This window comes from Lissotriton vulgaris, unplaced genomic scaffold (genome assembly GCF_964263255.1).
Source record: "Lissotriton vulgaris unplaced genomic scaffold, aLisVul1.2 SCAFFOLD_2533, whole genome shotgun sequence".
In the NCBI taxonomy this organism is placed as follows: domain Eukaryota; kingdom Metazoa; phylum Chordata; class Amphibia; order Caudata; family Salamandridae; genus Lissotriton; species Lissotriton vulgaris.
In genome coordinates this window covers 93,306-106,621 of record NW_028251863.1, presented here as the reverse complement: position 1 = coordinate 106,621, position 13,316 = coordinate 93,306, and the positions used below count along the sequence as shown (strand labels likewise).

The following is a 13,316-nucleotide window of genomic DNA, read 5'->3' as shown; positions in this document are numbered from 1 at the left end:
GGCCATTGGAAACAGTCCGCAATCAGGGCGTCATGCTTGACAACAAGCTTACCATGGAAGCTCAGGTTGCAAAAACGACAACCAGTTGCTTTGCATTCATTAGGTCCCTTCGGAAGATCTTGCCATTATTACACTCTCAGGCGCGTGCTCAAGTGGCAAGATGTACGATCCTCAGTAGGCTTTATTGCAACGTCCTCCTGCTTTAGTCCCCAGGTTTCCTGCTGGATAGGCTTCAAAGAATTCAATCAGCTGTAGCTAGGTTAGTCTTAGGGCTGCCCAGAAGATCGTCCACGTCAGTGGCTTTGGCAGAACTCCATTGGCTCCCTCTGAGGCTGAGAGTACAATTTAGTCCCTCTGCCTCGTCTTTAAAGCTCTTCATGGGATAGGAAAAATAGCAATGCGATCAGAATTTGATTGGTACACTCCAACTAGACTGCTTCGCTCCTCATCGGCAAGACTGGTGAGAGTACCAAGGTTTAGGAAAGCTAAGTCAGGGGGAAGATTCTTTGGGGTGGCAGCAGCCAAACTGTGAAACAGCCTCCCTTGGGAGATTAGGCAAATTAGGGAGCTTCTCCCTTTTAGAAAAAGTGTAAAAACTTGGCTGTTAACCAAGTCCTAGTTGCTAGGCCTTGTTCTGACATACCCTCCTACCTACCATGAGCTACCAGCACCAGGATGCCTGCAAGGCGATAGTGCGCTTTATAAATGGAATAAATAAAAATAAATAAATAACACCATTAGATCACACACTCAACGTTAGCTTCTATGCCAATGAAACCCAGCTCATCTTCTCGCGGTCAGAAGACCCCTCCACCACGAGAGCCAGCTGTCACAGATGTAGGTCAACTGTCCCAAGTTAAACACAGCAAAAAGGAAGTCTTCATCTTTTGGAACAACACCTCACCATGGAATGACGCATGGTGGCCTGCAGATCTCTGCCCACACCCCAAACCCGACTGACCATGCCCAAAACCTCAACATCATCTTGGACAGCAAGCTATCTATGAAGAAACAGGTAAACGCAGAATCATCCAATATCATCCTCCTGCTTCCACACGCCATGCATGCTCCGCAAGATCTCCGGTGACTCCCAGTCAACACGAGAAGGAGCATCTTGCAGGCCCTCGTCACCAGCAGGCAGGGCTACTGGAACACACTCTTCGAATACATCATTGAATGCCTCTTTAGGAGACTCCAGACAATGCAAAACTCAGAAGCAAGGCTCATCCTTGACCCCCCCGGCAGGACCACCATCACACCCCACTCATTCAGCTACACTGGCTCCCGTTCCAGAAGAGATGCCTGTTAAAGATGGTGGCCCACACAAACAAAACCCTGCACAAAGAAGGACCAGCATAAATCAACAAACGCTTGACCTTCCACCAACCGACCAGACAGCTACGATCTGCCTCCCTCTTCCTTGGAGACACCCACTCCGGATACGCCGGGCCAACAGGGGAGGTTGCTCTTTCTCGCACCTGGTTGGAACAACATTCCCCTGCAACTCAAGACCGCCTCATCACTCCAGCAATTCAGGAAAGGACTGTAGACCTGGCTGTTCGAATGAACAGATCACCACACAGCAGCAGCAACTCCTGTGCCTTGGGACCCTCCTGGGTGACTTGCCGTGCTTTAGAAATGATTGATTGATTGAATTAGGATGGTGCCAGTGTCCAAAGCGGGAGCAGCACTCCTCTGGTTGTCAGTCACCGAGGCTGGCTGGTGTAGCGCTGTGGAGGAGTTTGAGCCAGTTAGTAGGGGGACAATGTAGAGGCCATCCTCACTCATGGGAGGGTGGATCTTGATTAGCCAATGGGTTTTTGCTACTTAAGATCCGAACCCCCACCACCTACCATGTTCAATTAATTGACAGCGCCCTGACCTCATCATAATCAATATCTCAGTAATTACCCCTGCCACGTAAATAAAACGTTCCTGTACATTACGACTAAAAGTTTGGTGGCTACTTAACATCGCAAATTACGGCGACCTAAAAATAATACCTGAAATCACATTAAAATGGACACTGTTATTGGATTACTGTCTGTAACAGTCTTGATATTAATAAGTGTCATTTCATTTTCAGTGTTGGATCCTTATAAGGCCCGAGAAGTTTCAGGAGCTTCTTCAGGTACGTGATGCTTCCACACAGATGATGAATAGGATTTTGAACCCCGGGAAGAGAGCTCTCGCTGCGATGGTACTTCAACTTCACAGTGAAGTATCAAATGCTGCAGTGACCTATGGTATGGGTCATTACTGTGGATAGGAGGCTTTATTTGTGCATGTTGATGATTCTGAAAGATGTCAAGGCTGGGTTTGTCCATTACGATGATGCTGAAGGATCTTGAGGCTGAGTTTGTCCATTACGATGATGCTGAAGGATGTTGAGGCTGTGTTTGTCCATGTCGATGATGCTGAAGGATGTGGAGGTTGGGTTTGTCCATTACGATGATGCTGAAGGATGTGGAGGCTGGGTTTGCCCATGTCAATGATTCTGAAAGATGTCATGGCTGGGTTTGTCCATTACGATGATGCTGAAGGATGTTGAGGCTGGGTTTGTCCATGTCGAATATGCTGAAGGATGTTGAGGCTGGGTTTGTCCATGTTGATGATGCTGAAGGGTGTGGAGGCTGGGTTTGTGCATGTTGATGATGCTGAAGGATGTGGAGGCTGGGTTTGTGCGTGTCAATGATGCTGAAGGATGTGGAGGCTGGGTTTGAGCATGTCAATGATGCTGAAGGATGTGGAGGCTGGGCTTGTGCATGTCAATGATGCTGAAGGATGTGGAAGCTGGGTTTGTGCATGTCGATGATGCTGAAGGATGTGGAGGCTGGGTTTGTCCATGTCAATGATGGTGTAGTTTGTGGAGGCTGGGTTTGAGCATGTCAATGATGCTGAAGGGTGTGGAGGCTGGGTTTGTGTATATCAATGATGCTGAACCAATCCATCTTGTGGCGTTTATATACTATTGTGTTTATTTGTATAAGTGTGAGTGTGAGATTGACTGATTGGCTTAGAGGCGAAGGTGGATTGATTTGAGGGTCGAATGTGAGATTTGTACGGTGTTTGTAGGACTTTATATGTAAAAAATATATGTGTGTTTTAATCAATGATTCTTTAATGTACTGATGCTAATTTTGTAATATCAATGCACTAAATCGTAAAACTTGAAAAAATTAATACAAATTATCAATGTATCGCTAGGTCTGATGCTTTGACTCTTTAGATGGTTGCTCCGATGTCCTGTTTGTATTCTTGGATCCCTGCATAGGACCATATAAAAAAATTAGTGGCAGGGTTCTCCTCTGTTCTCACTTATTGCCTCTTTTTCCCCCTGTGAACCTGCCGACATCCTATTTTTGGGGGCCCCCTTCTATCTAGTCCTGACAGCTGCCTTCGACACCATCTCCCACAGCATTCTGGATCAACTGCTCCGTGAGGTTGGTGTCAGAGGGAGGGCCTTGGAGTGGCTCAAGAGTTATTTAACTGATTAAGCCACCGCAGTCCAGATCGATAACGTAGTTTCAGGCAGTCAACCAGTAAGGATGGGAGTACCTCAGGGCTCTATTTTGATCCCAACACTCTTCAATCTCTATGTAACGCCACTGGCCGGGGTGATCAGATCATATGGTTTTGATGTAGTGCCATACGCCGATGACACTCAGATTAATCACCCTTGGTCCTGAGCCTATGGACATATTAACTGGATGTTGCACGTTGACGGATTGATGAGCACTAACAATCCTGATCTTAACGGTAATAAGTCAGATGTGATACTCTTTGAGAAGGCACATAAGCACTGATCAGACAACTGGTGGCCTCCCAAACCTGGTGCCTGTCGAATTCCTAGGTCGGCAGTGCGCAATCTTGGTATTCTAATTGATGACCAACTATCAATGAGGAACCAGGTCAACCAAACGATAGGCACCTGCTTTGGCATCATGCACAGCTTGCACAACATCTTTAAATGGATCCCGATAGAAGTTAGGAAACCTCTAGTACAGGGACTGATCATCAGCCGGATGGATTATGGGAATGCCTTGCTGACCCAAATAAATGAACATTGGCTGTCCAGGCTACAGGTTCTGCAAAATACCGTGGCCAGGCCGGTGTTGAATTTCCCGTCTAGATCACCCTCAACACAAAGCTTAAAACTCCTTCACTGGCTTCCTGTAAGGAAGAGAACCAGGTTTAAAAATCTCTGCCTGGCACTCAAGATTATGTCCGGTAGGTGCCCCTTGATGTTGATGAGCGCGAGGAAGGAAAAAACCTCTGCCTCACGTAACTCCCCGAGCTCTGCATAATACGAAGTGTGGAAAACTCCACAAACTCTGCAAGCGGACCGGAGTTCACCACCCAATCTTAGGGTAAACCTAAGGCTGGGGGCCCAAAGGCAGTAGCTGATACCAAACATTCTTCCATTGACTTCTTTTTAGTCTGAACTGGTGGTGTCATCTCTAAGGAAATTGACTAGGCTAAAGGCCATCTATCCCTGAGTTCGATCGGGCCATGTGGACAAGTAGATGTCACTAGGGTCCTCGACCCAGTTTTGGACCGGAAAGTGGAGACAGGAATGAATCATGTTAACTGTACGGTCCAGACGGTTATATTGCCCAAGAGTTGCCTTTGGAACCAGTAGGGGTCGCTATTTCCCTGTAAAATTGCATCCAACGTAATGACCTGCCATGGGGCTGATGACTTACCCGTCCCCTTGGATGAAACCCTCTGGGTCGTTGCCTTCCATACCTTGTAGACACTTTCAAAGACATGATTCTACCACTCAGGGAAAAACTGGAATGTCTTGAAGAGAAAATTGACAAAGTATCATCTCTCTGTCATAGTGTGGCTGCTCTAAACCCAGCTGCGTTTAGCGTCACTTTACCAGAGCGGGCCTCTATTGGCACGGATAAGAACTATGTTTCAAAAATGTTAATGTTTCCCATACAACCTTCCAGGGAGCTCTTCAAACATGTTGGTAACTCTGGTACTGTTTCTGGGGGGTCTATAGGTAACCGAATAGTAAGAGATGTTGCTACCACCGCAGGCCCACCCACGCAGCATGTGGCTGTTTTGGTCCATGTACCACCCATCAGTCTTGACCAAAGAAAATCTTTGGAGTCCCTGATGAACAAAGCTGTCCATTGGCCAAATGGAAATTATATATTCACCTGGAGCGAGCACAACAACATTTTCTAGCAAGTAGGGTGGGTTGGGCTGGTCCGCTTAGGAAATGTTTTAAGGGGGTTTGTATTACTATTAACTTCAGCCAACCCAGTCATGCCAAGGAAACTCTGGCCAAGTCACTCTTGCATACCCCCTTTGCCACTGATATGGCCCTCTTTCCATTGGGTTTCTTTTATCGTTGACTATGCAGCACAGATTTGATGTATAATCGGATCACAATACTCAGGAAATGGCTAGTCGCAATCCTAGCTTGCATTTCCCCCTGGTTAGGGTTAACAGGTTCCAGGTTTTGAGTACCCTTCAGGTCTGTTTGGGAGTAATTATACTCAGTAAGGTGACATCATGCAAACTAGTGGAACCCCAAATAGGAAGGTCGTGAAAAGATGCTTTCCATATTGCATTCTAGAATCCTGTTTGGTGTAAAAGGTACTGTTTGCTGTGTTAAATGACCTAACTCTTTAAAATCCTGTTGGGGTTGAATGAACTGTTCTGATATTGATCCATTTTCTACAATTTTTAGTGAAAGGCTTAAATAGTTGTAAGATTTTGGGCTGTATATTGCATAATGTCTCGGTAGGGAAAATTATAATGTTTTTATAGTTGAAATTGCATAATTTACAAGTAGTCTTGGCGGGAGGATACAACCATGCATTGTTGTTTATGGGTACCAAAATTGTCTCTCCTTATGTTTGCTTTTTCTTTTTATGAACAAAAAATATGTGTAATATTTCTATACGACTATATTTCTTGGAAATAAAGGGGCCTATTACGATGGCGGTCAGAAAACCTCCCCGACTGCCATGGTCGCAGGAAAAGAGTGCCCGCAAGGACTGCGTCATATCCTCCGGTCCAATTAGGATGGTCCGCAGTCTAAATCTGACAGCTGCTTTCAGATTCTGGCGAATAACATTGCCAGCAGCACCACTGCGATGTTAAAAGGAGCATGTCCTTAATCTCCCCTCCAGTGCACCCACACCCCCCAACACATTGGGGGCCCGCAATGTCTGGCGGCGGCCATCCGCTCGCCATCCTAATCGACCCCATAGTACTTCTGAATCTGAGTACCCACCAAGAAAATTAGTGACTGAAGGATTGTAGGTCCAACGTAAGTTCAGGCAGCGCTGACATTGCTGGTGGATCTGGGCCTAATGCAGTCAGGGATCTGCTTATTTTTTCCTTCCCATGGGAGAGAGTTTGCAATAATGAGGTAAGTGTGTGACCCTGATACATGTTGAAGGGTTTTCTCCTCACTTTTTTGGAGCCGTACTATCTTGTGCTGGGCGGGCCAAAGAGGGAGCTTCAGACTCCCATTTCCAATAAGCTCCTATTACTGGTAAAAAGACATCTTTAATAGGATCCCACTCCTGGCTGTTGTGGTTATCTATTAAGGGTGGGTATGACCCGGTGATTATAAATGTCTACAGTAATGTGTTTGATTCCACATGTGGTAAGGTGGCCAAGGCTCTTTGACGTTAGCCTGTAAGCCTTCCTCTGTCCCATCCGTTCTAATTTTGTAACATCATGGGCAGGTGATTTTAATGTCCAGTCCTGTCCATCCTCAGCAAAGCCTGTGCGTCGACGCTAGGATCAGGACGGGGTGCGCTCTGCACAGAATGGGGGTGCGCTTAAGTTACTTATTGCTAAACAACATCAGCAGCTTCTGACCTGTAAACAAGGGGGCAACGGAGAACACATCCCTACTTTCAGGGGGAGAAATGCTGCTCCTGGTATTGATCATGCATTGGTGTCTGCCCCAGCAGCAGTGAGTGTGGTCCTCCCAGCATTGCCCAGTCCATGCTGCTCCTGTTATTGATCATGTATTGGTGTCTGTCCAGCAGCAGTGAGTGTGGTCCTCCCAGCATTGCCCAGTCCATGCTGTTCCTGTTATTGATCATGTATTGGTGTCTGCCCCAGGAAGCAGTGAGTGTGGTCCTCCCAGCTTTGCCCAGTCCATGCTGTTCCTGTTATTGATCAAGTATTGGTGTCTGCCCCAGCACGCTGTGAGTGTGGTCCTCCCAGCATTGCCCGGTCCATGTTGCTCCTGTTATTGATCATGTATTGGTGTCTGTCCAGCAGCAGTGAGTGGGGTCCTCCCAGCATTGCCCAGTCCATGCTGTTCCTGTTATTGATCATGTATTGGTGTCTGCCCAGCAGCTTTGAGTGTGGTCCTCCCAGCATTGCCCAGTCCATGCTGTTCCAGTTATTGATCATGTATTGGTGTCTGCCCAGCAGCAGTGAGTGTGGTCCTCCCAGCATTGCCGAGTCCATGCTGTTCCTGTTATTGATCATGTATTGGTGTCTGCCCAGCAGCAGTGAGTGTGGTCCTCCCAGCATTGCCCAGTCCATGCTGTTCCTGGTATTGATCATGTATTGGTGTCTGCCCAGCAGCAGTGAGTGTGGTCCTCCTGGCATTGCCCAGTCCATGCTGCTCCTGTTATTGATCATGTATTGGTGTCTGCCCCAGCACGCAGTGAGTGTGGTCCTCCCAGCATTGCCCAGTCCATGCTGTTCCTGGTATTGATCATGTATTGGTGTCTGCCCAGCAGCAGTGAGTGTGGTCCTCCTGGCATTGCCCAGTCCATGCTGCTCCTGTTATTGATCATGTATTGGTGTCTGCCCCAGCACGCAGTGAGTGTGGTCCTCCCAGCATTGCCCAGTCCATGCTGTTCCTGGTATTGATCATGTATTGGTGTCTGCCCAGCAGCAGTGAGTGTGGTCCTCCCAGCATTGCCCAGTCCATGCTGCTCCTGTTATTGATCATGTATTGGTGTCTGCCCAGCAGCTTTGAGTGTGGTCCTCCCAGCATTGCCCAGTCCATGCTGTTCCAGTTATTGATCATGTATTGGTGTCTGCCCAGCAGCAGTGAGTGTGGTCCTCCCAGCATTGCCCAGTCCATGCTGTTCCTGTTATTGATCATGTATTGGTGTCTGCCCAGCAGCAGTGAGTGTGGTCCTCCCAGCATTGCCCAGTCCATGCTGTTCCTGGTATTGATCATGTATTGGTGTCTGCCCAGCAGCAGTGAGTGTGGTCCTCCTGGCATTGCCCAGTCCATGCTGCTCCTGTTATTGATCATGTATTGGTGTCTGCCCCAGCACGCAGTGAGTGTGGTCCTCCCAGCATTGCCCAGTCCATGCTGTTCCTGGTATTGATCATGTATTGGTGTCTGCCCAGCAGCAGTGAGTGTGGTCCTCCTGGCATTGCCCAGTCCATGCTGCTCCTGTTATTGATCATGTATTTGTGTCTGCCCAGCAGCAGTGAGTGTGGTCCTCCCAGCATTGCCCAGTCCATGCTGTTCCTATTATTGATCATGTATTGGTGTCTGCCTCAGCAGCAGTGAGTGTGGTCCTCCCAGCATTGCCCAGTCCATGCTGCTCCTGTTATTGATCATGTATTGGTGTCTGCCCAGCAGCAGTGAGTGTGGTCCTCCCAGCATTGCCCAGTCCATGCTGCTCCTATTATTGATCATGTATTGGTATCTGCCCCAGCAGCAGTGAGTGTTGTGCTCCCAGCATTGCACCGTCCATGCTGTTCCTGTTATTGATCATGTAATGGTGTCTGCCCCAGCAGCAGTGAGTGTGGTACACCCAGCATTGCCCAGTCCATGCTGCTCCTGTTATTGATCATGTATTGGTGTCTGCCCGAGCACGCAGGGAGTGTGGTCCACCTAGCATTGCCCAGTCCATGCTGCTCCTGTTATTGATCATGCATTGGTGTCTGTCCAGCAGCAGTGAGTGGGGTCCTCCCAGCATTGCCCAGTCCATGCTGTTCCTGTTATTGATCATGTAATGGTGCCTGCCCAGCAGCAGTGAGTGTGGTCCTCCCAGCATTGCCCAGTCCATTCTGTTCCTGTTATTGATCATGTATTGGTGTCTACCCAGCAGTAGTGAGAGTGGTCCTCCCAGCATTGCCCAGTCCATGCTGTTCCTGTTATTGATCATGTAATGGTGCCTGCCCAGCAGCAGTGAGTGTGGTCCTCCCAGCATTGCCCAGTCCATTCTGTTCCTGTTATTGATCATGCATTGGTGTCTGCCCCAGCAGCAGTGAGTGTGGTCCTCCCAGCATTGCCCAGTCCATGCTGTTCCTGTTATTGATCATGTATTGGTGTCTGCCCAGCAGCAGTGAGTGTGGTCCTCCCAGCATTGCCCAGTCCATGCTGCTCCTGGTATTGATCATGTATTGGTGTCTGCCCCAGCAGCAGTGAGTGTGGTCCTCCCAGCATTGCCCAGTCCATGCTGCTCCTGTTATTGATCATGTATTGGTGTCTGTCCAGCAGCAGTGAGTGTGGTCCTCCCAGCATTGCCCAGTCCATGCTGTTCCTGTTATTGATCATGTATTGGTGTCTGCCCCAGGAAGCAGTGAGTGTGGTCCTCCCAGCTTTGCCCAGTCCATGCTGTTCCTGTTATTGATCAAGTATTGGTGTCTGCCCCAGCACGCTGTGAGTGTGGTCCTCCCAGCATTGCCCGGTCCATGTTGCTCCTGTTATTGATCATGTATTGGTGTCTGTCCAGCAGCAGTGAGTGGGGTCCTCCCAGCATTGCCCAGTCCATGCTGTTCCTGTTATTGATCATGTATTGGTGTCTGCCCAGCAGCTTTGAGTGTGGTCCTCCCAGCATTGCCCAGTCCATGCTGTTCCAGTTATTGATCATGTATTGGTGTCTGCCCAGCAGCAGTGAGTGTGGTCCTCCCAGCATTGCCGAGTCCATGCTGTTCCTGTTATTGATCATGTATTGGTGTCTGCCCAGCAGCAGTGAGTGTGGTCCTCCCAGCATTGCCCAGTCCATGCTGTTCCTGGTATTGATCATGTATTGGTGTCTGCCCAGCAGCAGTGAGTGTGGTCCTCCTGGCATTGCCCAGTCCATGCTGCTCCTGTTATTGATCATGTATTGGTGTCTGCCCCAGCACGCAGTGAGTGTGGTCCTCCCAGCATTGCCCAGTCCATGCTGTTCCTGGTATTGATCATGTATTGGTGTCTGCCCAGCAGCAGTGAGTGTGGTCCTCCTGGCATTGCCCAGTCCATGCTGCTCCTGTTATTGATCATGTATTGGTGTCTGCCCCAGCACGCAGTGAGTGTGGTCCTCCCAGCATTGCCCAGTCCATGCTGTTCCTGGTATTGATCATGTATTGGTGTCTGCCCAGCAGCAGTGAGTGTGGTCCTCCCAGCATTGCCCAGTCCATGCTGCTCCTGTTATTGATCATGTATTGGTGTCTGCCCAGCAGCTTTGAGTGTGGTCCTCCCAGCATTGCCCAGTCCATGCTGTTCCAGTTATTGATCATGTATTGGTGTCTGCCCAGCAGCAGTGAGTGTGGTCCTCCCAGCATTGCCCAGTCCATGCTGTTCCTGTTATTGATCATGTATTGGTGTCTGCCCAGCAGCAGTGAGTGTGGTCCTCCCAGCATTGCCCAGTCCATGCTGTTCCTGGTATTGATCATGTATTGGTGTCTGCCCAGCAGCAGTGAGTGTGGTCCTCCTGGCATTGCCCAGTCCATGCTGCTCCTGTTATTGATCATGTATTGGTGTCTGCCCCAGCACGCAGTGAGTGTGGTCCTCCCAGCATTGCCCAGTCCATGCTGTTCCTGGTATTGATCATGTATTGGTGTCTGCCCAGCAGCAGTGAGTGTGGTCCTCCTGGCATTGCCCAGTCCATGCTGCTCCTGTTATTGATCATGTATTTGTGTCTGCCCAGCAGCAGTGAGTGTGGTCCTCCCAGCATTGCCCAGTCCATGCTGTTCCTATTATTGATCATGTATTGGTGTCTGCCTCAGCAGCAGTGAGTGTGGTCCTCCCAGCATTGCCCAGTCCATGCTGCTCCTGTTATTGATCATGTATTGGTGTCTGCCCAGCAGCAGTGAGTGTGGTCCTCCCAGCATTGCCCAGTCCATGCTGCTCCTATTATTGATCATGTATTGGTATCTGCCCCAGCAGCAGTGAGTGTTGTGCTCCCAGCATTGCACCGTCCATGCTGTTCCTGTTATTGATCATGTAATGGTGTCTGCCCCAGCAGCAGTGAGTGTGGTACACCCAGCATTGCCCAGTCCATGCTGCTCCTGTTATTGATCATGTATTGGTGTCTGCCCGAGCACGCAGGGAGTGTGGTCCACCTAGCATTGCCCAGTCCATGCTGCTCCTGTTATTGATCATGCATTGGTGTCTGTCCAGCAGCAGTGAGTGGGGTCCTCCCAGCATTGCCCAGTCCATGCTGTTCCTGTTATTGATCATGTAATGGTGCCTGCCCAGCAGCAGTGAGTGTGGTCCTCCCAGCATTGCCCAGTCCATTCTGTTCCTGTTATTGATCATGTATTGGTGTCTACCCAGCAGTAGTGAGAGTGGTCCTCCCAGCATTGCCCAGTCCATGCTGTTCCTGTTATTGATCATGTAATGGTGCCTGCCCAGCAGCAGTGAGTGTGGTCCTCCCAGCATTGCCCAGTCCATTCTGTTCCTGTTATTGATCATGCATTGGTGTCTGCCCCAGCAGCAGTGAGTGTGGTCCTCCCAGCATTGCCCAGTCCATGCTGTTCCTGTTATTGATCATGTATTGGTGTCTGCCCAGCAGCAGTGAGTGTGGTCCTCCCAGCATTGCCCAGTCCATGCTGCTCCTGGTATTGATCATGTATTGGTGTCTGCCCCAGCAGCAGTGAGTGTGGTCCTCCCAGCATTGCCCAGTCCATGCTGCTCCTGTTATTAATCATGCATTGGTGTCTGCCCAGCAGCAGTGAGTGTGGTCCTCCCAGCATTGCCCAGTCCATGCTGCTCCTGGTATTAATCATGTATCGGTGTCTGCCCAGCAGCAGTGAGTGTGGTCCTCCCGGCATTGCCCAGTCCATGCTGCTCCTGTTATTGATCATGTATTGGTGTCTGCCCAGCAGCAGTGAGTGTGGTCCTCCCAGCATTGCCCAGTCCATGCTGTTCCTATTATTGATCATGTATTGGCGTCTGTCCAGCAGCAATGAGTGTGGTCCTCCCAGCATTGCCCAGTCCATGCTGCTCCTGTTATTGATCATGTATTGGTGTCTGCCCAGCAGCAGTGAGTGTGGTCCTCCCAGCATTGCCCAGTCCATGCTGCTCCTGTTATTGATCATGCATTGGTGTCTGCCCAGCAGCAGTGAGTGGGGTCCTCCTGGCATTGCCCAGTCCATGCTGCTCCTGTTATTGATCTTGCATTGGTGTCTGCCCAGCAGCAGTGAGTGTGGTCCTTCTGGCATTGCCCAGTCCATGCTGCTCCTGTTATTGATCTTGCATTGGTGTCTGCCCAGCAGCAGTGAGTGTGGTCCTCCCAGCATTGCCCAGTCCATGCTGCTCCTGTTATTGATCATGTATTGGTGTCTGCCCCAGCACGCGGTGAGTGTGGTCCTCCCAGCATTGCCCAGTCCATGCTGTTCCTGTTATTGATCATGTATTGGTGTCTGCCCAGCAGCAGTGAGTGTGGTCCTCCCAGCATTGCCCAGTCCATGCTGCTCCTGGTATTGATCATGCATTGGTGTCTGCCCCAGCACGCAGTGAGTGTGGTCCTCCCAGCATTGCCCAGTACATGCTGCTCCTGGTATTGATCATGTATTGGTGTCTGCCCAGCAGCAGTGAGTGTGGTCCTCCCAGCATTGCCCAGTCCATGCTGCCCCTGAAATTGATCATGTATTGGTGTCTGCCCGAGCACGCAGTGAGTGTGGTCCTCCCAGCATTGCCCAGTCCATGCTGTTCCTGTTATTGATCATGTATTGGTGTCTGCCCCAGCACGCAGTGAGTGTGGTCCTCCCAGCATTGCCCAGTCCATGCTGTTCCTGTTATAGATCATGTATTGGTGCCTGTCCAGCAGCAGTGAGTGTGGTCCTCCTGGCATTGCCCAGTCCATGCTGCTCCTGGTATTGATCATGCATTGGTGTCTGCCCCAGCACGCAGTGAGTGTGGTCCTCCCAGCATTGCCCTGTCCATGCTGCTCCTGGTATTGATCATGCATTGGTGTCTGCCCCAGCACGCAGTGAGTGTAGTCCTCCCAGCATTGCCCAGTCCATGCTGCTCCTGGTATTGGTCATGTATTGGTGTCTGCCCCAGCAGCAGTGAGTGTGGTCCTCCCAGCATTGCCCAGTCCATGCTGCTCCTGGTATTGATCATGTATTGGTGTCTGCCCAGCACGCAG

General features: G+C 49.8%; 1 pseudogene; it reads left to right on the top strand.

Annotated features, from left to right (window-relative positions):
- Window positions 1-13,316, top strand: part of LOC147662745 (NACHT, LRR and PYD domains-containing protein 3 pseudogene) — a 267,147-nt pseudogene that overhangs the window by 190,633 nt on the left and 63,198 nt on the right.